Source organism: Camelus bactrianus, chromosome 12 (genome assembly GCF_048773025.1).
Source record: "Camelus bactrianus isolate YW-2024 breed Bactrian camel chromosome 12, ASM4877302v1, whole genome shotgun sequence".
Classification (NCBI taxonomy): Eukaryota; Metazoa; Chordata; class Mammalia; order Artiodactyla; family Camelidae; genus Camelus; species Camelus bactrianus.
Window position 1 is genome coordinate 57,662,899 of NC_133550.1, and position 25,069 is coordinate 57,687,967.

The 25,069-nt window shown below is 35.1% G+C and overlaps 1 protein-coding gene across 4 annotated transcripts in view; it reads right to left on the reverse strand.

Annotated features, from left to right (window-relative positions):
- The window catches only part of FRS2 (fibroblast growth factor receptor substrate 2), a 104,332-nt gene that overhangs the window by 75,552 nt on the left and 3,711 nt on the right, over nucleotides 1-25,069 (reverse strand). The window lies entirely within an intron of this gene.

The following is a 25,069-nucleotide window of genomic DNA, read 5'->3' on the forward strand; positions in this document are numbered from 1 at the left end:
CAACCAAAGAAAACCTCTAGTGTTTATCACTGAGTGCCCACATATTACAGAACATGAAAGGGAGAAATGCCTGAGACAAGACTGCTGCACTTAAGGAGTCTGAGACTTCGCAGTGCAGGAGAAGTAAGAAGTGTGTGTGGTGGGGTAGCCAAGACCAAGGCATGAAAACAATTCATGAACGATACAGAACAGCAAAATGACTGAGTACTAAACTACACAATATAAAGGATTAATTTAGACAAGAGGAAGCTAACAGTTGCCTTGAAAGAGGAAGGAGGCATCAAACTGGGCCTCAACTTAGTAGAGAAGCATTTGAAAAAATAAGGGAGAAAGATCTCTCTCTCTCTGTATACTTAAAATTCTTTCATAATGATATACTGGGGCAAATGTATGCAAAATCAAAAAAGGAAAGTAATCTGAAAGAGAACTTACCCAGAAAAGGGAAAATAAATTAAGTAATAAACAGAGGGAAAACTATCCATAAAGGGGGAAAAAAAAAAACCCTAACCGACAACCATATATACTGTGTTATCAATAAATGTATTATTTTGATCAGCCTCATTCCATTATTTGAGAGAGAATAAAAGTACTATAATCTCATTTGCAAAATGTGAAACTGACACAAGTTTTAACCACAAAACTACATAAGGACAACGGAGATTTCCTGATTTCTAGTCCCATAATATATCCATTACTATACTACACACTATTTTATGTATTAAGTATTCTACTTTAAGCTTACTTCATTATCAACCTCAATTTCCTATACCAAAAACATTAGCATGCTATTAAAAAAAAAAAAGAAAAAGATGTCCATTTTAAAATAAGAATGCCATACTACACAAGAACCAAATAGGGCTCAGTTAAGACCATAACACTTTTACAACCAGAACCATGGCCTCTCCAGTATACTGAGGTATGTTGTTGTTCCAGTACTATTCCTCTAGCCAACAGGCCATTCTAATTGGAAGATGGGGAGAGGGTAACACTAGGGCAGCAAACTTCAGAACTAAAATCATAGTTCAAGGAATTCACATACAGAACTTTTTCAATGTTTTATCTAAATTATTTTGGTTGTAAGCTGACAGCTACCTAAATAGAGATCGAAAATCAAATGAAAATAGTATATCTAAATGAAACATAAAATAAACATATTCATGAAATACACAAGTTATTAGGCCATACAGTTATTAGTCACAAACTTATCAGCTTTCTCAGGAACTAATATTACTTTTTACACCTAAACTAAAATTCCCCTTCTCAAAAGTGGTAACATCATACTAGTTTTTCTACATCTACAAATGGTACCTATGTTTACTAGTGTACTCCAAACTAAACTAATTTCATCACAAACTGGAAAACACTCATTGGTCCAGCATCTAGAAGCCAAAGTCCCTTATATTCTCTCTCACTTCTCTGTTTCCCCACACCCAAAGGCAGAAGGCTCTCTTGCTCTCCAATTACACTTCCACCTAAAATAGCCCTGAGCAGTAGCCAGGAGCTCCCTCTCCCTTCCACCGGGATCCACCACTGAATTAATTGATCCCATTTACTCAGTACACAGAAGGGTGTAACCAAATTTCCTTTCAATATCTTTACCTGTGTTTTCATGTGTGATTGAGAGGAGCAGGGAAAAGGAGCTCTAAATGGAGGCACAAAAGAGCCAAAAACAACCCTCAGCCCTCTAAGACACTATAAAAGTATTGTACCTGGGGTGGAAGGGCAGGGTCTTAAGCCCAGCTCTGCTACTTAACTATTTCTTTGAGTGACCTCTTTCACTTAGCAATTCAGCTTGCCATGTTCAGCTTAGCAGTCTTTGATAATGCTCAGGCTCTTAAATCATTCCACTAAGCAGCCACATACTTGTGGATGGATCATTATTTCTACTTACCTTTGGATATGTTATGTGATTTTGTAGTACACATCTTCCTGAATATGTCTTAGATTAACATTTAATTATCTGAGACTTCCTTTCACCAAGGAAATAATTGTAGTAGGTATGAAGAGCAAACCAGAAACTGGGATCAGTGTTTTATCAACCATACTCAGAAAATCAATAAAGAATAGTAATATTCATTAACGTACTTTATTAGCCATTCAGGAATTTACTATTTTTAATTCTCTGAAAATGTATCAGTTCAAGCACACAGAATATGGACTTTTATGAATTAAATCATTAGCCCATTTCAATGACCATAGATCAGACTAATTAAATATTTGGCAAACAAGAGTATACCCTAATAGACAGGATTAGTTACATTTCACTGCTAACTGTAAAAAAAAAAGGCTATACGAATTTCTATAACTTAGCAAAAATTAAAATCATACAATGTTTTACTGCTTCCACCACAAAGTTTTATCTAATAGTTGAATATAGTATTAACATTTATTAAAGTTTCCTTAAATATTTAATAGTTAACAGTATTAGTATCTTATTAAAATTATTTCCACTTAAGAATACATATCAGTACTTTCTCAATTTATCAGCTTAATTGTAAAGTACTATTCTAAAATATTGGATAAACTAATAAAAAGACTAAAGTTAATTATAATTTTTTTTGAAATATCTGGGATCAAACCAAATGTTAATAGAATACAATTAATACCACACAATCAAATATATTATTTGGGGATATAAACCAAAAACCAGACTTCTAGAAGTCTTATTAACATTAAGACAATAAGCTAAATTTTGAAACAATTCCCTGAAGTGTTAATGCTAGAAGTGACTCTTTTTCATGAAGAGAAATTTATGCAAAATAAGCACGTCTTAAAAGCCAACTCAAACAGTAATAGAGTCAAAATGAAAGACATCTGAAGATAACTTTACTGTCTCATAATTTTGTTAAAGCACTAGGAGAAAAATTAAGGTTAAAGTAGTATAAAAACATTAATCAAAGAAAATGTGAAGATAAATAGACTTACCATATGACCAAGGAATCCCATTCCTGGGCATATATTCAGAAGGAACCCTATTTCAAAATGAGACCTGTACCCCAATGTTCATAGCAGCACGATTTACAATAGCCAAGACATGGAAACAGCCTAAATGTCCATCAGCAGATGACTGGATAAAGAAGAGGTGGTATATTTATACAATGGAATACTATTCAGCCATAAAAACCGACAACATAACGCCATTTGCAGGAACATGGATGTTCCTGGAGAATGTCATTCTAAGTGAAGTAAGCCAGAAAGAGAAAGAAAAATACCATAGGAGATCACTCATATGTGGAATCTAAAAAACAAAACAAAACAAAACAAAATAAACAAAACCATAAATACAAAACAGAAACAGACTCATAGATATAGAATACAAACTTGTGGTTGCCAAGGGGGCAGGGGGTGGGAAGGCACAGACTGGGATTTCAAAATGTAGAAGACATAAACAAGATTATACTGTATAGCACAGGGAAATACATACAAGATCTTGTGGTAGCTCACAGCGAAAAAAAAAATGTGTGACAGTGAATATGTAACTGAAAAATTGTGCTCTACACTGGAATTTGACACATTGTAAAATGACTATTACTCAATAAAAAATGTTAAAAAAAAAATAAAAGAAGGAAAACTAATGAAACACTTCTGGAACAGAAGTGGGAGAATTCTAATTAGCCAAAGATGAAAATAACAGAAAAAAAAAAGGCAAATAACTCATGTGCAAAAACATTTTTGGGATTTGCACTGAAAATTAATTATACAGAGTAATTAAAATAAACTATGAGGTCCCATCTACTGTTCTAAAGCATAGAGTTTATGTCACATTTTCCCATGCACACTCAATAAAGACTTTTCCTCCACCATAAATTTATAGAAGGTTTTGTGGGTGCAATTTACTACGCCTATTTTCAGCCCTAGGATATTTTTGTAGCCAATCTCAAATTCGAAATGGAATGCTATCTGTCCTCAAAACGCCAAGTTATTGGCAGAAATAGCTCCATATCTAATAAGAACTTTTATGCTACACGACAAGTCTTTTTAAGTGGTATTCTTGTTTAGATGTAACTAAGACCATCTATGTATGTTAAAATATAAACCAAAACTTATGGGATACATTTGTTGCTCCTTTATATAACGGATCTGAGCCACCATTGCCCATCTCACTCCTCGCTCTGAAGAGGAAAACACAGAGACACTGCTCCACCACTTGGCTACTTCCTGCTAACTACTTCTGCCCAAACTCCTTCCTCTTAGGAGCCCAGAGGGAAATCTATCACCAGTGACAAAGCTCATGATCTCCAGCCATAGATAAATGTATTAAGTGGGACTGACACAACAAAGGCAACTGCAACACTTACTGTCAGCCATACAAAGGGGACTGTCTGTGGTAGACAGAACTCTAAGATCCAAGATCCCTGATCCCTGGAGAATGTGCCCTGTATAATCTTTGGGACTGCCAACGTGAAGGGATTTCACTTCCATGATTAGGTTAACTTTAAGACAGTGACTTAAGAAAGGGGAATTATCCAGGTGGGATTGAATTAACCACAGAAAATCTTTAAATTTGGGTCCAGAAATGAGAGACAGAGAAGTCAAAAAGACGAGAGTGAGAAACATTGGACATGAAGGATATTCTCTACAGCTGGCTTTGAAGATGGAGGGGGCCACAAGGCCAGGAACACAGGCCTACGAGCTGAGAGTGCAGCTGACAGCCAGCACGGAAATGGGATCTCGGTCCTACAGCTGTGAAGACCAAGTTCTGCCAACAATCTGGATGAGCTTTGGAAGAAAGCTTTGGAAGAGCCTCCAGACAAGAACACAGCCCAGGTGACACCTTTCCTTCAGTCTTATGATACCCTGAGCAGAGAACCCAGCCACACTGTGCCCAGACTTCTGACACAGAACTGTGAGCTAACAGGTATTATTTTAAGCCACTGTTACACAGCAACAGAAAACCAATAGAGGGGACTCCTTGGAGGAAAAGGAGGTAGAACCCTAGTTCTGACTCTGCAGGGTGTGGGGACGTTGATGACTTGAATAGCCTCCGTCAATCAATAACCAAAAATCACAGCAAACTGTGTCATGTGAGGTTTCTCAGAATAAGGAAACGAGTATCTACACTATCAACTGAACATGCTGCATCCAACGAAGTCTCCTCTAACAAATAATCTCCCTTTAATACAAAACAGATATGTTTGTCCATACATAGATGTTTCATACATGCTGTTAAAAATGCGTACACTGATGCCATCCATTAAAGAATGCTTATAGCCTGATAAATAAATTAACAATAGAATGGTGTTTCAGTAAAGAATATAATGAAATTAAAAAATACAACTGATTAAAATGAGGAATTCACTTTCAGACTTATGGAGCCTATTCAAGTCATCAACAGAGTCATCATCCTGCAGAGTCAGAACTAGGATTCTTTAGAATCCTAATACACTTGAAGAAACTCAGAACCACAAAAATCTCCAGATGAGCAGCAGAGCTCAAATTACATCACATTTCCATGTAGTTTCTTTGTTGTGCTAAACAGAATATTGCTCAAAGTAAGTTTGAAATCCCGACTATAATACAAAAGAAATATATTAGCAATTACACCTTCTACGAGACACAGATTACAGACTGAGGCACTTTCAAGAGGAGACAATGGCAAAAGACACACCTAGTTCTCTTTTAACACATCTCTTTTCTGCCAGAATCAATTAATTCTGTGGCAGTTTCCAACTCAAACATGATACATTTCAAAAATGATTTATTGGTTGGTTGCTTGGGAGTCGTGAATACCTCTTTGCCAATCACTGGTATAAATGGTGGTTAGGTAATACAGTACTGTACTTCAGGAACATTATAGGGTTTTGTGGCCTGGCAACCACCACTACGTATTTCATTTATTTATATTTTGCCTCATTCTTTAAAAAGGGGGGACGGATTGAGGCTGAATCATCGTATGTAACAATTTTAATTTAATTTTTTTAAGTACTGGAATTTCTAAACAATTCTTGTTTTAATTGAAAAGGGTTCATCTTAAATTGAGATCGCCTAAATTCAGCTTGAAAATGAGGTAGGGAAATCAAGTGTTTTACTTAGATACCCTTTAAAATAAATTTTATAATGCAGAGAACAAAAAAGTACTATTACAGGTAATTCACAGTAAAGTAGAATGATTTCATTACCATAAATTCAAAGAACTTCTAATATATGTTCAGAATTCAGGAACAAATTTTCACTTGAAGGGTAACAAAAAATACAAGTGAACAATTAATACACTCATATGCCCCCACCCACCCATCAAAAGTAACAAGAACTTCACAGCTGAGGCCAGTCTTGGTTCATATCCTGGTGTATGACAGAGACAAAAATTCTGCATGACAACTATTCCTCAAAATTATTGCCTTTCCCTTACTCTTTAAAGAAACAGTAATTTGTGTGTGTGTGTGTGTGTGTGTGTGTGTGTGTGTTTGGTATGTATTTGCTATTTGGCAGCCTAATTCATGTTTATGCCTGGATCTACAAATTTCACTTATTGAATTATTATTATTGAATTAACTAGTTCTGCTAAGTATCAATCATAAGAATAAAAATATGACCAAAAGAATGTTCTAATAGTTACTTATTTGAAAGCCAGGAATGTAATTTCCCTCATCATTGTCATATGTCTGCTCCACATGTTCATTTACTCATTTACATTCCAGATAAAACTTACTAACACACAAGAAGATATTTTATCAGTTCGTACATGCTCATCAAACAGGAATAGGCTAAATCCAGATATGTAAGAATCACCAAAACACAAAAACTTCTTGGTGCATGTTAACAGACAGTATCACATGTTGATACGTAAGTTCTCACAAACCTCTCCTTGAATTTTCATCAGCATCACACATAGTTTTAGGAAAATCCCACTTTCCAAAGACTTCCAGGACATCATCATTCTCTTAAGCTGCCTCTATTTCCATAACAGCTCTTCTTCCCCTTCCCAAATCATGGGATGTATACCTACTTTAGGTGGCAAAAAATAGTAATAAATCATGTCATGAGAAAGTTACTGGTTTGTCAAGCCCTCAGATGTTCTATGTACAATGTCTTAATGGGTTTGTTTTGGGGGGACGTTGGGGGGTTTTGTTTGTTTCCTTGGCTTTTTATTTAAACAGAGTAGACTAGGCCCAGAGGATTTAACTAAAATTTAATATCATTATTTTGTTGTCATTATTTTAATTTTTCCATTACCAACTATTTCAAGCACGTGATATTAGTTTGCCATTTACAGAACCAATATGGAATTTCCCTTTTCAAGTAAGAGTCATTTAAAGAAAGATATTACGGAAATAAATGCATTTTGGAGTGGTCCTCAAAAAACTGATGCTGCTGACCAGAACAGTGGCTATTTCTAAACTCAATTCTTTCTCCACATGTTCTTACTTCGGTGATGACCCCAAATGCTCAGCTAAGCTCTGGATTTCAACTTAGGATACTGTACCATCACATCTAATTCAATGTCTCCAAATGAAATCCGTTCTCTTCTGGATCACCCCACCACTTCCAACCTCACCATCAAAAGCTAGCCAAATTCTCCTTTACACTATCCACACAATCTCAAAACTTAGGGGTTATCTTTGACTCATCCCTCTCTAATCACTGAATTCCAGCAGTTATCATTTCAGTCATTCCACAATTCATTCATTCTACAAACACCTGTTGGGTTCCTGCTGCATATGAACAAAATCATGTCATTTTAGAAAGTCATCTCTTTTACAACTTCATCATCTATAAGAGACATGTAGTCTTGTGGACTCTCAACATTTGAAAGTAGGGGGAGGAGGACGTGAAATGGGACAGACCTGAAAAGGAATGCCAAAGAATATTAAGAGTGGTTATATTTCTAAGTGGTAGAAGTAAAGATAAGTATGACTTTCTTCACATTTTTCTGTACTTTATTTTCTATATTTTTTAATCAAAAAATAAACTCAAAAAAAGTTCCAATTCATTTCTTCATTCCTACTCAAGCATCCTATTTCAGACTCTCATTATATCCTCCCTCCTAGCCTCTAAACTGACCTTTGTGAAGGTCACTGCCCAATACATTATACATATAGTTGTCAGAATAATATTCCTAAAAAGTTACCTTTACTAAATTACTCTTCTATTCAATGAGCTTTAAAGGCTCTCTATTGCCTATAACAAGAGCTGCCTACTCTACCAGCTTTTTAGGGATTTCTATAATCTAGCTCCAATCCTACCAAAATAAAAAGAAAAGAAAAAATAGTTCTATCATGGGTTAAATAGTGATGTTTTATCAGAAAGTTAAATGTAAGTTAAAACTTACTACTTGAGACTCTGAATCTAGCATACTATTAATAATTCTGTTAGGCACTGTTTCTCAGCACTCCTGAAATTCAGATTATTACATCATTTTTGAAAGACTCCATTCTGGAGAACTATACAAACTACCTGGATTATGTTTAGCATGCCAGCTACAGTCCACTTAATCAAAAGGTATTAATAGATATATCCATACAATAAGAATATATTTATATTAAAGCAGAGGCATGAGAAAATAATTAATGCAATTTCTAATGGTATAAAATCAATGCCAGCAGCTAAGTGCTAGACCACCAGGCACAAAGTTAATTAGGCTGAGTATATTCAATGTATAAGTTTTCTGCTTCAAGTTTTCATTAGTTTGAAGCAACTGGTTTCTTTGTTCTGTAACGTTATCACCTAAAGGTTCTAAGCTCCGTACTATTTAGAAGGTATTTACTTAGCACTTACAAATGCCATTTCTTATTAGTCACTTTTGCGCCAGAGTGTATGTTCTGGGATGAGAGAGACAAATTAGACAAAAAGCTCCTGCTCATCCCTGCTCTTCAGCTCCCAAAGAACAGCTAAATGCCTGGGGGGATTTAGTCCTCATACTGTTAACAGAAAACACTGAATCAAAACCTAGAAGCAACAGGCTGGTGTGGGAGAACTTCCTCAGCTGTCACGAGGATTAATTTTGTGTCCCAGGTGCCTCCTTTCTTTACCCTACTCCTGGCCTGGGATTAAGCTAGGGACACTGCTAAACATCCTACAATGCACAGGATAGTCCCCTACAACCAAGAATAACCTGGTCCAAAATGTCAACAGTGGTAAAGTCAAGAAACCCTGGTATAAAAGGAAGAATACTAAGTTAGAATCCTACCTCTACAACTCATTATCTAAATGACCTTCAGCAAATTATCTAACTTCTCTAAGACAGTTTCCTCATGTACAAAATGGATATCATGCTTATGTTTAAGAATTTAGGAGGATAAATTGATACAGAAACCTTTAGACACTTTACAAATGTTAGTTTCCATTCTTCAGAGTGAATACAAATACCCTCCCTATCAGAGGTAGAGCTCTGGACCTCTCAAAAGATGATGTCAAAATACGAATGACATATGGTACTATAACTGACTTGTTTTCTGAATCTCCCGTCAAATACTAAGCAACTTAAAGGAAGAGTCCTTACCGTATTGGACTCGGTATACTCAGCCTCTAGAATAAGCATTGGGTAAACATTTGTCAAATGGTCAATGGGCAAACAAGTATCTAAGTACCTACCCACCATAACAAAACAGTCATCCCATTGCACTGTGAAGAATTACTACAGAATGTAAGAAATTTAATTCTTGTCCCTAAGAAATTTTAAAATAAGAGATAATAACAAAATAAAATATACAGAGAGATTTAACACACAGTAGGCACTCAAAAAAGCTCATGAGTAAAACTCACATAAAGAGCTGAGGCTACAAACGAATCCTAGTGGGATACACCAAAAAAGCCAGAATTAAATAGATGCAATCAGGGAAAGTCTATTTTTAATTAGCATAATCCTTCAGAGTACATGCTGCTAATATCTTTCGAAGGCAATGAAATAGCACAACTAAAGAACAAACATCAAAATGACAAGTGCCATCATTTGTCATTTCAGCAATGCTCAGCTAAATTTCATAATCCCAGTACGGTAGCATATTTTAACAGGTTCAAAGGCCATTTTAAGCAAAATTTTAAACCATATTAGATTTTAATGAAGCTTATCAAATTTCAGACACCCACAATCCATCTTAATTTATCTTATATGGTCTGAGACAGAATAAGACCAAAAAGGCTGATGCCCAAATGTCTGAATATATTGCTGAAAAGGCTGAGCTCAAGCATACCCAAAGTGTGTTAGAAGCAACTTTTAAAATGCACAAATGTAACAATTATTTTTAAACCAACAATTTTAGAAAAATAGCAGTTCCTATCTAAAGCTTATATAAATATAAGACACTGGGTTTGCAAATGTCAGCAGAGTTTTAAGATCCCTTTCTAAAGTAATAGTCTCCTGTTTTGCTTGGTATCTTAATTTGCCTTTAGTTTCAAAACTAAGCTTGCCAACATGATTCCTCTCAAAACCTCAGGAATTCCATTACTAGTTTTAACCTAAATTAAAGGAAAATAGACCCATTCAACCCATGGCAGAAGTATGCACAAAGTGTTTGTTGATGCTCATAAATAGACTGAGAAATTTAGACATGTCTGAAGGACAACGGCTGTATAGTCAACTCCAGCTTGCTCCACCATGGAACCGGAGAGAAGAGAATTACTGCTACCACTTCAAGTGAGACCAGCACAGATACCAACTTTAAACCAACTGAGATATAACAGACAGAACATTCTCTTTAAATCAGACCCTTTGTGTATGTTTTCACTCGAGGGAAGAATGGTTATAGAGTACCCTTAAAAAAAACATACATGGAGCCAAGAGGTTATTGGCCTCTCCCCCACAAACAATGCTTAAGGTGCCCTCAACACCTCCCACCCACTTGCTTCCAAAAAAAAAAAGAATAAACTATAAATACTTGATATACAAATGGTTCTCTGTCTTATCATGGAAATCTCTTTCATTCTATTTCCCTATTCTCAGACTATATAAATCTTCCTGACAATCACAGGCATTTTCATTCTGCATCCCTCTCCATCATCTCCGTCAAGCTGTAATTCATCTTAACTCACTTGAATCCCAGGAATCAGGATCCCCTGAAAGGGGCTAGTAAAAGAGGAACATACTTAAGGGAAAGGGAAAGAAAATCTCATCTTCCCCACTTTCCAGCTCTCTCACTTACCCTATCCAAGAACTGCAGAGTAGCAGCAAATGGGAGGAATAAAGCAGCTTAAGTTCATATTGCTATTTCTCACTCTTTACCCCTAACTCATCCACTGCTCCCTCTAGACATTTTGTTCCCCAAGCATCACCCTATTAACCCCACTCCCCCGTCCCAGGTAATGGAAGTCACAACCAAGGGCCTAGATTTTTTTAGACCAGTTCCCTAATATAGGAATGCAGCAGGATGAATGAGTTTCCACCAGTTATAAAGGGTGACTCAAATACACTGTGATATAATGGGTTACAACACTTTTTTATTGCCTGACCTATATAGTTAAATACCATTTTTATATGACTTATTGGAAAAACAAGCTCCTAATTCCAAATTCCTTTTTCTAACTCCTCATTTCCTCCACCCTCATCCTCTAGCCAAAATCTTTTTTAAACAATTCATTTAACAAAATAGAGGCTATCTACATAAAAGGGTAAAATTACAGTGACTGCTAGTAATTAAAAAATACATTTTTTAACATTTTTTATCGATTTATAATCATTTTACAATGTTGTGTCAAAAAAATACATTTTTGACAAAGTAAACAAGTTAGTGCTAGTAGCTTGTGCAACATGAGTGAACCATGCTTAACAACCACATAATTAATAAAAAGGAAGACAATAAACCTGGTTATAAACAGAATATTACCAACTAGTGATCACAGTTTTGTAATATGCTTTTTGCAAAAGTAATATTCTAACTTTAGAAATGAATACACCAAGAACAATAATTTGGCACTATCAAAATTTTTAATGCATGTATCTATTGGCATGGAAATTCCGTGTCTAAAATGTAAAGCACTGACAGATTTGCACAGACGTTTATATGTATACAATACCCACTGCTGCGTTATTTATAAATGCAAAAGATAAGAAACAAGCTAAATATCAACCAAAAAGAGAATGTACAGTATATTCAATACAATGAATACTATGCAGCCAAGAGTGGATATGGTTGTAAACATAGGAAGAAACTTGCTACAAACAGCAGTTGCCTCAGGGGAGGGGACCTAGTAGACAGGGAGGTGGAAAGAGAGTCCTGTTTTCACAACAAACCCTTTTGCTCCTTTACATTTTGGATCATGTACACATACTATCTTTTTATTAAAAATGAGTAAGTTAAAATTTTGTTAAAGAATGTAGACAATTCTCTCTGATGCATAAGTAGTTCCACTTTCCTCACCTGTAGGCAATGTTAATTGGGACTGAGAATCTGAGCTACTAGAGGTTATCAATAACCTATATGCCACAGTAGAGGATTCATTTCCTCTTTAGTGAGAAGAGGTACAACTATGACAACTCTGCATTAATCAAAGCAAAGTCTAATAGGTGAAGAAACAGGTGAAGAATTTATCTTACCCAAAGCAACCTTTATTATCGAAATAAAATTGGTGCAATGTAATTTTGTCAGCACTCTAAAAACCATGCTTCACCAAAAGAAAAAAACAATCTGGCTGGAATTTCTGGTTAGAGTCTAGATCTCAAATGGCTACATGCACCAGAAATATTTTGTAAAGAAACTGGTAAGTGTCAAAACCATTAGAATTCAAAAGACAGTTAAAAAGCAAGGGGAAGGGGAGGACAAAGTCGTGGGCAATGTTTCAAATGCCAAAAAAACTTTTAAGATACCATTTTTCTAATAGAATTTTTCTCTTTATCTCTTAAATTACAAGTAAGATTGAAAAAGCAGTCTCTTAATAATTAAAACTCAAGAAACTGAAAGAAGCAATTCAAACTATTTCAAGCTTATTTTTAAATGTTACTATTTAAGTTTTGCCACTAGATAAAGAGAACAATTAATATAACAGCAACTAATACTAATCTGGTTCCCTCTTTCTCTGCTTCAACTTTATTACAACCTGACTGCTAGATTAAAAAAAATACAGAAAAATAGAAAATAAAAATCTTGAAAGAGGGTACATAACAGTTACATTTAGGAATAAGATCATATTTACTTTGTTAAAAAAATCATTTTGGGGGTCTCCTGTTAACAACACTATGACATTATGACTTTGCCATCTAAACACACAGCTATATCACTATGTACAATTTAAATTTTACAGATGTACTGACTTGCTGAAAAAAAAAAAATCAAACTATGTAGCCCAAAGGTTTGTTCTCATAACCAATTACAGTCCTCTGAAGTCTAGGACATACCTCAGTAAATGAAGAATGCTAGCTGGCATATCAAAAAATCAGTATATTCCTTTGCCAGATTCAAACATATTAACTAATAAGAAAGGAAGAAAGGAAGGAAGAAGGAAAGAGAAAGAAAGAAAGAAAGAAAGAAAGAAAGAAAGAAAGAAAGAAAGAAAGAAAGAAAGAAAGAAAGAAAGAAAGAAAGAAAGAAAGAAAGAAAGGAAGGAAGGAAGGAAGGAAGGAAGGAAGGAAGGAAGGAAGGAAGGAAGAAATTAAGAAAGAAAGAAAGAAAGAAAGAAAGAAAAAGAAAAGAAAGGAAGGAAGGAAGGAAGGAAGAAAAGAAAAGAAAGGAAGGAAGGAAGGAAAGAAACAAAGGAGGGAGGGAAAAAAGAAAGAAAGAGAGATCATGAAATAGTCATCCTCTAGAAAGCAGGAGGTAAAAAGTGTCTCAGAAATTAATATGTGAAATTTACATATCTTGACATTTACAACAAAAATGGACAAGAATGTTATCAACGGAAAAATTCTATTCTACATTATTTTATATATACCAGTAAACTATTTACTGTGGCTTAAGAGTGTCCAAGGTACTGGATAAACTCAACTGAAGAGGACTGCTAATAATATTAATCATAATCATACCAAAGTTAGGAACTAGTAACTACACAAATGAACATTTAAATTGTTATCAATGGATTTCAGTCCTAAGGTAGAGCTAAGAGTTCCTTAAGCCATTTTCACGATTTAAATAGCTTAAAAGCCACATATACTGCCTGAAATACAGCTTTTTTATACTAACTAAAATAACTAAATTTCTTTTTGGAGGACTGGAATTAAAACTCAACGTGGTAACAATTATCTTACAGTGATCAAAAGCTCCAGCTATAGTTACAGTCTTCAGTAATAAAAATAGAAAATCTAATGAATTATTATGTAACAAATGTATTTTATTTTGTGGAAAAACTTTTTTTGGATTCTAGCATTTGAAAATTAATGGAAATAAAGTAGTTTTTTAAAGAAATGTTCTAGAAAAGCAAAATGCAAATTAAAAATATATACCACAATCTAAATACTCACAAAATGTCACATTTATCTGGAAAAGGTTTGTGCGTGCTGGGTAAGGACAGAAAGACACTAATGAATTACTATACACATATATATGTACGTATATATGTCCTTTTCTCTAAATCCTAATCACTCAATTGATGCTTCATGACATAATAAGAAATGACACAGATAAAGATGACTGATCAGATCCCAAACTAAGAAGGAAACTTAACAGAAGGAAGAGCAAAGTTTCTATCTGTGTTCTCCATTTTCACCCTTTACATTCTTGGATTACTTCATAACTACCTCGGAAGCTACAACACTGCAAGATCTTAGTCATAGTCCTCACATGTACACAGCCAATATAAAACAAAAACAGATGCTTATGTTATGAGCCTAATTTTCACATTAGAATGCACCCTCATTTTTTACACAGTACATAAGAAAGACTAAGGAGCAAAATGAATGGAGGGCCCAAGATGTGGGATGATAACTGTAAAAACACTACATGACCTGAAGGCCACTCGAGTATTTAATGACTGGGTAAACAGGACGACCTGAAAGGCATCCAACACCTGCACAGGAGGTAAGACAACACGCTGGTCTTGAACCTGACACAGCTCTGGATACAAATCCTAGGGCTCCACCACTTTAACCTGCCTGACCTTGGGAATCTGACTGAACTAACTTGGAAGCCTCACTGTTCTCCTCTATAAAATGGAAATTTGGATAATTCAGTAGAAACTCATTTAATAGACCTCTACTTTATCAACTTACAGAAATAAAAGGCTTCAGTCCCTCCATACGTCACTCCCTGATGCCCATCACAGGCTGACCACTTGCACCCGGCAGTCCTCTAAGCGGACCACGTTCTTAACGTGTGCTCACCCTTCTACTCTCACCCAGTGAGCCAGACGCTTAACAGGAGCCAGCGGATTGTTCCCAAATCCATCTATGCCAACTGTACTTGTTACTGCAGTTATGTAATTTAAGATTACGTAAACGGATGAATTATGAGTGAAAGGGGTTGTTTCCCTGAAAATTATGTCGAAAAGTTCAAAAAAATTCAAAGGCTAATTATTTTTTAAAGTTGTTATAGAGTTAGGTGTATGTAAAACAGCTTAAAAAGAATAGAGGGTAAGCATAAAACTGTAGAAATTTTTATATAATACATTAAAAGTGGCTTTAAATTCTCTGTTCTACTAGAAAGGGATACAACTAGGATATTTAACAGACAAGTTGGATCCTTATGGATGTAGATCATGCTAAAAAAAAAAAAAAATCCAGAACTCTAATGAAAGGACCCATCCATAAAAAATATCTTCACCTTATGGGGGGGGGTGCAATTTCCTTGTTACTGTTATTTCTGTATTCGGGTGCATTATACATACTCCATACATGATGAGCCACAGAAGTTCCCTGGTGGCCATCAAAAAGGCAGAGACGTCTGATACTCCTAAGAGCCCCTAAGAGCCGCAGGAGACTGCAGGTTCCAGGGTGACACTGAACTGCAGGGATAACATTATGGTAATGCCTTGACACATCAGCGTGAGCTTACAGCTGACACAACTGACAAGGAAGAAGGAAAAGGGAATGAGGTGCTGGTGCGGTGCTAGTGGAGGAGCAGCTGCTCTCTGAAGAGGGAACAAAGAAAAGGTCAAAGCTCCAGGCTGCGGAGGAGATAATGGCAGAGACTGGAGAGGCAAAGCAGAAACCGGCAACCATGCTGTGGGTAACAAACCTATAAACTGAAGAGGTTCCAGGTGAGGTCAAGAGAAGGGTCTGGTGATTCCACCTCCTGCTCAGAACTGTTGAACACTGACATAGATATTAAAATGCTTTACCAAATTATTTAAAAGCAAAATCACATTTTAAAAAGTTCATGTCATTTTGACATTACAATCAATTTTATTCTTCATGGGAAAACTGTTACATAAAGAAATGCACTCTAAAATTAGAAAAATGAAGTACTCTTTTCACCTATTAAGTTGGGGGTGGAAAGTAACACTAATATTCAATCTAACAAAGATACAGTTAAACAGTCATACCATCTACCATCCTTTTGAAAAACAATTTGACCTCTACACTAATACACTAAAACAATTAATCTCCACACTAATAAACCCTCATATCCTTTGGCTCAGTATACATCTGGGGAATCTGCTATAAGGAAATAACTAAAAATATGAAGAAAAATGTATGTTTTTAGGTATTTTTTGCAACCTTTCTTATAATAGCAAAAATTAAGTACGATGGTCACAGAAAATATTAATATAATGTTAAGTTTAAAAAGCAAACGAGATTGAGCATACACTATAAATATGATATAAAACATCACATGAAAAGAGCTTTAAAAAAAAAACCCAAATGATGACTGTACTGGAGTGGTAGATTCACAATCTGTTTTTTCTATTATCTACCCACTCTGAAACGTTACTTTATGTTTAGAATTAAAACAAATTATATTTTAAAAACATGCGCCTCAAGGGACACACTATAATTTCTTTCATGTAAATCTCAAAGTGACAAAACTAGTAGTGGAGGGACGGGTTATAAACATAAAGAGGCAGCGCTAAGGAGTTCTGTGGGGATGGTACAGTTCTGTATCTTGAATGTGGTGGTGGTTACAAAAACTGTGTATGGGATAAAACTGCACAGAACTACATACAGACACACAGAAATGTAGGTGAAGTCTGGATACGGTCTGTAGTCTGGTTAACAGTAATGTACCAATGTCAATTTCCTGGCTTCCCCATTGTATGACAGTTATATGAGATGTCACCACTGGGGAAACTGAGTGAATAGTACATAGGGCCCTATTGTTTTTGCAACTTCCTATGAGTCTGTAAGTCAAAATAAAAGTTAAAAAAAAAATCCATGCACTTGCATGTATAATAATAAGCTTTTCTGACAGGGTGGGAGACAAGGGAATGTAAAAGAGCCATGTAACATATAACTTCCAAGACACTGCTCCTAGTAACTATTCACAAAACCCCATAGGAGGCAAATGGCAGGCTTTATATGGAATGTAATTTAACTTAGGTCAGGTTTTAATAAAAGGCTTCAGTTTAAATTAAAGCTATCAGTCAGTTTTCAGAATATGCTTAACTGAACAGTTTTCAGACATAACCCATCAAGTAAGAGTCCTCAAAATTTTCTTCCTTGCCAGAAAAGTTTCAGCAGATATAATAAGATTTTCTTACTTACGTTCAATTTAAATATATGAATGACTAATACAGACAAAGGATGTAATAGTTCATCACCTCTGGACTGTGCTCCATGACAGCAACCACATCTGCCTTAATTCACCATTTTAACCTCAATACCTAGCACGGTTTTTGATACCTAGTAGGCGCCCCATAACTATATACTGATTCCATTTCAAGGGCTGAATTCACGTTCTAGCCAAGGTTCTATGCCCAAGTCCCTCCAGCTTTTATCAAGAATGGGATGCAGAAGGAAGGAGGGAAGAGGAAGAAAAGGTGAATCTGAATAGGGCCCAGCTTCTGCCAATTCACCACATCAAACATTCTAGCATCAATGCAAAAGGTGCCTTAGGAAAACTTTAAATCATTTCCTCTGATCACTCGAATCTTAAAGACTTGTTTAAAAGTCAGAAAAAGAACTGAACTGGTACCAGAAAATCTGCCTCACTAATCTTTATCACCCAATGCCTTTAAGAAATCCAAATTTTCTTTGCTATCTGCAAATCCATCAACTATTTAATCTGAAAAATCTTGGCTAGAGTTATGCGAAGCATCAAAAAAAAAAAACCTTCCACACAAGTTTTAAGCTCTAAGCAATTATATATATTATATACCTATATGTACTTACATATTATATATCTATATTTATATATAAAATGTGAATAAGTAATACAATTACACTAGAACAACTACCATGAAAGAGCCTTAAGTCAGATAGCAACTCATGTCTATATATTATTTATTCAGTCCAAGGTACGGACAACACAGTGAACAAGACATAGACCAGGCTCTAAGTTAACAGTCTTTCTAGCAACTTAAAAGGCAGCTGTATCTAGTGAAAAAGAATCTTAAGAAAACCAGGGTTTGAATTCCAATGCTACCTCTTATTAGCTAGCTATGTTTCTGCATCTTACTTTTCAGAACTATAAAAGCGGTACTATTGTTATATTAAAATTAAGTCATAAAACACTGGCACACACTCCTCAGAGATACTGCAGGTTCAGTTCCAGACCACCACACTAAAGTGAGTTTTGAAATAAAGCAAGGCACACAAATTTTTTGGCTTCCCAGCGCATATAAAAGTTATGTTTACACTATACGATAGTCTGTTAAGTGTGCAACAGCATATACGATGGCTAAAAAAATACATACCTTAATTTAGAAATATTTTATTGCTAAAAAATGCTTACCATCATTTGAGCCTTCAGCACATCATTAATAACATCAAAGATCACTGACTACAGATCACCATAAGAAATATAATAATAAAGAAGTGTGAAATATTGTGAGAATTACCAAAATGTAACAGAAATATGAAGTGAACAAATGCTATTGGAAAAATTATGGCAATAGACTTGCTTGACACAGGGTTGCCACAAGCCTTTGATTTGTGGAAAAAAAAATACAATAGAGCAAAGTGCAATAAAAGCAAATTTTTTAACCAAAAAAAGCAATAAAATGAGGTACATCTGTATAAAAATGCTTGGCAACCTAGAAAGCACTGCACATATGAAAGGTATATTATTACTGTACTTAGCTTTTCATTTTGAAGAAATAAACGCCAGGACCTCCCTACAGATTGTTTATTAATTGTAAGGGGAAAAACCGTTAACTATACAGTGAATAAACCAGACAACACCCCAACCAAAATTAAAACCGCTGATGAGGGGCATATGGACATTATGTATATCCAATTATGATATCCTGAGAGGAACACATCACTTTTGTAGCAGTCTGACTTAAGACAGATAAATAACCTGAATTAAGTCATGAGGCAAATCAGATCAAATGAGACAAATTCAAACTGAAAAGCTTTCTATAAAATAACTTACTTGTAATAAATACAAACAAAACAAATAAAAAAATGTACCTGTGTTTTTTAACTGCATAAAAGACAAAAAGAGAGGCTAAGGAATTCTTCCAATTTAAAGAAGACTAAAGGAAAATGGCAACCAAATGAAAGACATGATCAAATTGACAGAATTCGAATATAAAGTGAATGTAAATTAAAGTAATTGTCAATGTTAAACTTCTGGAATTTGATAACAGTACTGTGATTGCATAAGAGAATATTCTTATTCTTAGGAAATACACCCTGAGGTATTAAGAATTAAAAAGGCATGTAACATATTCTCCAGTGGTTCACAAAAATAAATAATACTGTGTATGTATGCCATAAGACAAATATGGCAAAATGTTAAAAACTGGTGAATACGGGTAAAGGGTATACAGGAGTCTACTACCATTCTTGCAACTTTTAAGTTTGAAATTATTTCAAAATAAAAAGTTTGAGAAAACAGGATACTAATCTCAGGGGGTTACTGATATGCTCTAAGCTATATACTATTAAGAATCACTCTGCAAAACTAATATAGAGAAAGTTCTAAAGAATTTCAGTCAAATAAATTATAAAACAAATTAAGAAAGCACAGCATCATGAGCAAGAGCCAACGAAACAAGCAATCATATCTGCAAAGACTTCAGATACTGGAATTATTAGACACAAAATATAAAATAAATATGTAATAAGTTTTTAAGAAATAAAAGTTATCTTGAGAATGCAACTAAAAAAGGAATAACTATAAAAAAAAAGGATCGACAGTCTTAAGAAAGAATTGAATGGTATTTCTAGAAATGAAAATATAGTAAATAAAATTTTTAAAAATTCAATAAACATGCTACAACATGGATGAACCTTGAAGACATTATGCTGAATGAAATAAGCCAGACAAAAGGACAAATATTGTATGATCCACTTATATGAGGCACCTAGAATAGTTAAATTCATAGAGATAGAAAGTAAGATAGTTGTTGCCAGGGACTGGGTAAGGGGGGGACTAGGGATTTACTGTTTAATGGGTACAGATTTCATGAAGTTTATGACGATGAAAATAGTCCTGGAGATGGATAGTGGTGACAGTTGCACCATGTGCATATACTTAATATCACTGAACTATACACTTTAAAATGGTTAAAAGGGTTAATTCTATTTTATGTGGTACATTTTACCACAATAAAGAAATGGATATAACAGTTAAACTGAAAAAAAATTTCAATAAACTAGGTGAACACAGATGAAACGAAAATTAGCTAACTGGAAGAAGACACTAATTTTCCAGAACACAATACAGAAAGATAATGAAATGGAAAATACAAAAGGTTAAGAGACAAGGAAGGTAGAGAAAAAAGATCTAACATTCAAATACAATTTACAGATCGAAAATATGGAAGATAAACTCTGAGGAGAAAATGGCCCAAAGTTCTCCAAAATTGTTGAAAGACACCAATCTTCAGATTCCAAAGCTTAGTGGATGCCAAGCATGAGAAATAAAAAGAAACCATCTTCTAGACATATCAAAATCAAAGTGCTGGATGCCAAAGACAAAGAAAAGATTCTAGAACTACCTATAATGAAACAACAGATACAGCAGTCCCTCAGCTATCCAAGGGGGAAATCGTTCTAATCCCCCAGAGAATACCCTCTTATGCTCAAATTCCTTACATAAATTGGTGTAGTATTTGCATATAACCTAGGCACATCCTTGTGTATACTCTAGATTATTTGTAATACCTAACATAATGTAAATCCTAAGTAAAAAGTTGCCAACATGCAACTAATTCAAGTTTTGCTTTTTTGGAATTTTTCCCCGGAGTATTTCAATCCATAGGTGGTTGAATCCAAGGATGCAGAACCTGTAGATAAGAGGGCCAACCTCATCTATAATGGAACAATTACATGAATTACCAACTTTTTAAGAGCAGTAAAAGACAGAAGAGAATGAATTAAGATCTATAATAAAGAAAAAAAAAAAACTTGCTAGCCTAGAATGCACACTCAAAAAAGCCACCTTCAGGAATAAGACTAAGGTACTTTCCAACAACAGACCCTCTAAAGGATATTCAGGAAGAGAAAAAAATGAACTCACAGCCCAGAGAGAAGGTCTGAGATGCAAATGGAAATGAGCAAAGACATTTGTAAATACAAAGGCAAATCAAAGCAAGAGTGTTTAAAACAACAGTATCTAATTTGTTGGGGGTCAGGGAGAACTAAAATAAAGGAAAACATATAGAGTTTAACTTCCAAATGTGAAGAGAGATGAAAATGGATTTTTAAAAATATTTTCACTAAAAATAAAAGGAAAAACAAGGGAATGATTAACAAAATTCAGACGGTAGTTACGCAGGAAGCATGTCTGAGAACACAAGTGGTGAGGAGTGCGAAGGGGCTTCAGAGAGGCAGCGTTCTATTGTTTAAGCCAGTTAGTGGCATCTCGTATTTCATTTTATAATTATTTAAGTTGTATGTTTATTATACTACATGCTTTTGTAATAGAAGTAAATTTTTAAAATCAACATAAGAAAAAACCCAAAAGACTAGTGATCACTCCCTAAAACTCTACAATACTTCACAAAACTTGGTATTTAAAATTGAAACAAGACTCATTATTTCATAAAACTACTCGCTGGGTCCCTGCCTAATCTTTCAAGACTCCTAACCTCTCTTCTCCCTCTTGTCTTCCTAACCCTACAGTAGCCACAAGTGGCTATTCACACTTAAACAAATTAAAATTAAATAAAATTAAAAATTCAGTTCCTCTCTAACACTAGACACATTTAAGTGTTCAGTAGCCATGAGGGCCACTATATTAAATACTACAGATATAGATCATTTCAATCATTGCAGCAGGTTCTATATTTTTATAACACCAGAAACATTGATAACTGAATCATTTTAATTATAAAAGTAAGAACATCTTAAAACTTATTAAATCTCCTCTCAAACTCACTTTATTTCTATGAAACTACAGTTCCTTAGTAGTATTTCAAATAGTTTGCTGTTAAGAAATATATAGAAAGTGTCAGGAACTCTTTGCCATCCCCTATGTCCCACCAAAACCATCAGAACACAGGATTTTTTTTTTTTTAATAAGCCAAACTTAAATACTTAAGCACAGTGCTACTAAACTGTAATACGAGCCATGTCATAAGGACACGAAAATCCACAGGATGAACATATGCCCCTTCTTGGGGCACCAATTTTAGTTGGCAGTACTTTAAACACTGTCTACATATATATGAAATAGCAAAATGTAAAATCATATGAATTTTTAAAAACAAAACCCTATAGGCACCGTGAAATCTAATTATAGCAGGACACTCGGCTGCACCTCTAGACTTCTGAGCATACCATTCATTTCTACCATTAGGAGTACTCTGGAGGAAACATTCAAGCACTGTTAAAATAAATGAATTCTGTATGATTTTTTTAAGTACCAGAAATAAAACTCTATAAAACAGTAACATTCTTAATATCTAAAGCAGCAAACCTCCAGTTTCTCTTTAAAGGACAGGTGGCCTAAGCTATTTCAACTTAACCTGAACATTCCGCTTTACGCAATCTAACACAAATTAAGTCTTTCTATAGCACTCTCAATTTTTTCAATTATCTAACCAAAAACACTCAAAGGAAACAAACGTTAAGCCTTAATTTAAGTCACTTAGGTGACGTTTGCACCTGAAGTTTTCCCCCAGCTTTAAGAGAACCAGGGAGTCAGCTTCTCATCTAGACAACAGAATGCAATTTCAATAAGCGCTTATGCTAATAATTGTTTTGTGTCCCCGGGAGGACTTCTGTGGCTCCACTTACATAACCTATTATGCAAAGTAGTGAACTATTCTCTTTCTCTAGAAAGCACTTTGAATACTGATATGTGCACAAGGTTTACTTGCTATATTAAATAAAAAAGCTTTTCTCGAAGCTCCAGCTTCAAGGATCCTGCAGAAGAGGTGAAAAGGAAAGCCGATTTCTACCACACGATGTCAAAGGCGAGTTATTTATCTTGTTGGCTGATCAACAGAGTAATGGCTCACAGCAGCACCCCCAGCCAGCCCCCACAGTTCGCCAGTTCCCTCCCGGGACTCTGGTTGAGAAACAGAGCTTTAAACAAATAATTTGGAGCAATTTGTTTGAACTCAACTGAAAATAATCTGAACTGCTCCTTGAAATATGCTAGAAGCACTATTGTAAAACTTGACAAAATTAAATTCAGTGGCAGTGAGAATCCCAGTACAGCGCCTGCAGGGTAATCAAGGGTAGAATGTCCCCGAAACCTAACTTGAATGTGCATAAATATGCTGCATGCGTACTCTCCCCTCATCTCCTGGTTCTGTTCAAACCAAGATTTTCAGATTTCACAGAACCATAAACTTCAAAACAAAAAACTGGGGGACCAACACAGAGTTGCCAACTTTTATTCCGCCAAGGATACTTAAAAAGAAAATAACTACCGATTACCATCACTATTATCTCACTAAAAAACGAATATGCTTATACCAAAAATGATAAAAGATAATTTTAGAAAAAAATATTATCTTCTAAACTCAGTCGATGCAGCTCTGTGAAAAGCTCACTTATTCTCACTGCACTTTAGACAAGAGAAAACCTCGTGGACTGACACCACTCCACAGTCCAGCATTTGGGAATCACGAGTCTAAGCAGGTAACCCCCACTTGGAAAAAAAAAAAGCAATGGTAGGACATGCCCAAACCAAATATTAACCTATTCAACAATGAGGAAATCGAGGCTTGGAAGGGTTTAGGGACGCTCCCAAGGTCACAGACCAAGAATTCTGACACAGCTCTGTCTAATTCCAGAGTCAGAGTTCCTGACCATTATGCTAAATTTTCTCTAATATTCTTCCAGCGGTTAAAAAGATCCATCCTAATCCAGTCACCTTTGTGACCAATGACAACCGAGGAATTTCCAGGACAGCTGGAGGGAGTGAGAGGTGTACTCCCGGGCCATCACTCACACTGAAGCTAAATGGAACTCCTGACCTTTGCCTCATTAATACCAGGCTCACTGCAACTAAGCTAACCAGCCCAGACAAAGCACACACAAAACCCCTGCCTCCAACATCACTGACGCAGGTCTCTTAGGACGTTCCTAAGTGCCTGTGATAGAGTGAAAAACATATTCCTAAAAAACAAAAGGAATGTATTAACTCTCAAGAAGGAAATAAACACTTCCATGGTAACTCAATCTAAAAATCATCAACTTCCCCTCAAAAAGTTACAACTCTAAGCCTCATTCTGCAAATAATTACAATCTTTTATACATTAATACACAAGTTCCCTTAATTTAAATATTAACAGAAAAACCACATGAAATTATATAAATCTATAGTTTAGTTTTCAAGTTAAAATATATACTTCTTATATATGTATCATTATATAATGAATAAAAGTATCTTATTCTATTCCTCTAGGGTAATCCAAACATTAGAGACAAAACCACTCATGTTAATCAAAAGTACTTATAAAAGAGAGTTAGAAGAAAAATATGTAATTAAACACTATTTTCTATAAAAGGCACTATTAGTAGCCAGTAGTAATAAGGGGCACAAAAAGTATCTTTGACTATTTAGAGGTTCTTGATACTGAAATCAAAATTGAAAGTCATACATATAAATAAATAGAATACTGTATCAGAAAAATTGCTTCCAAATCCTCGCATATCACTTGCCAACAAACGTCCAAAAGACCAAACAGCTCTACAGTAACCAAA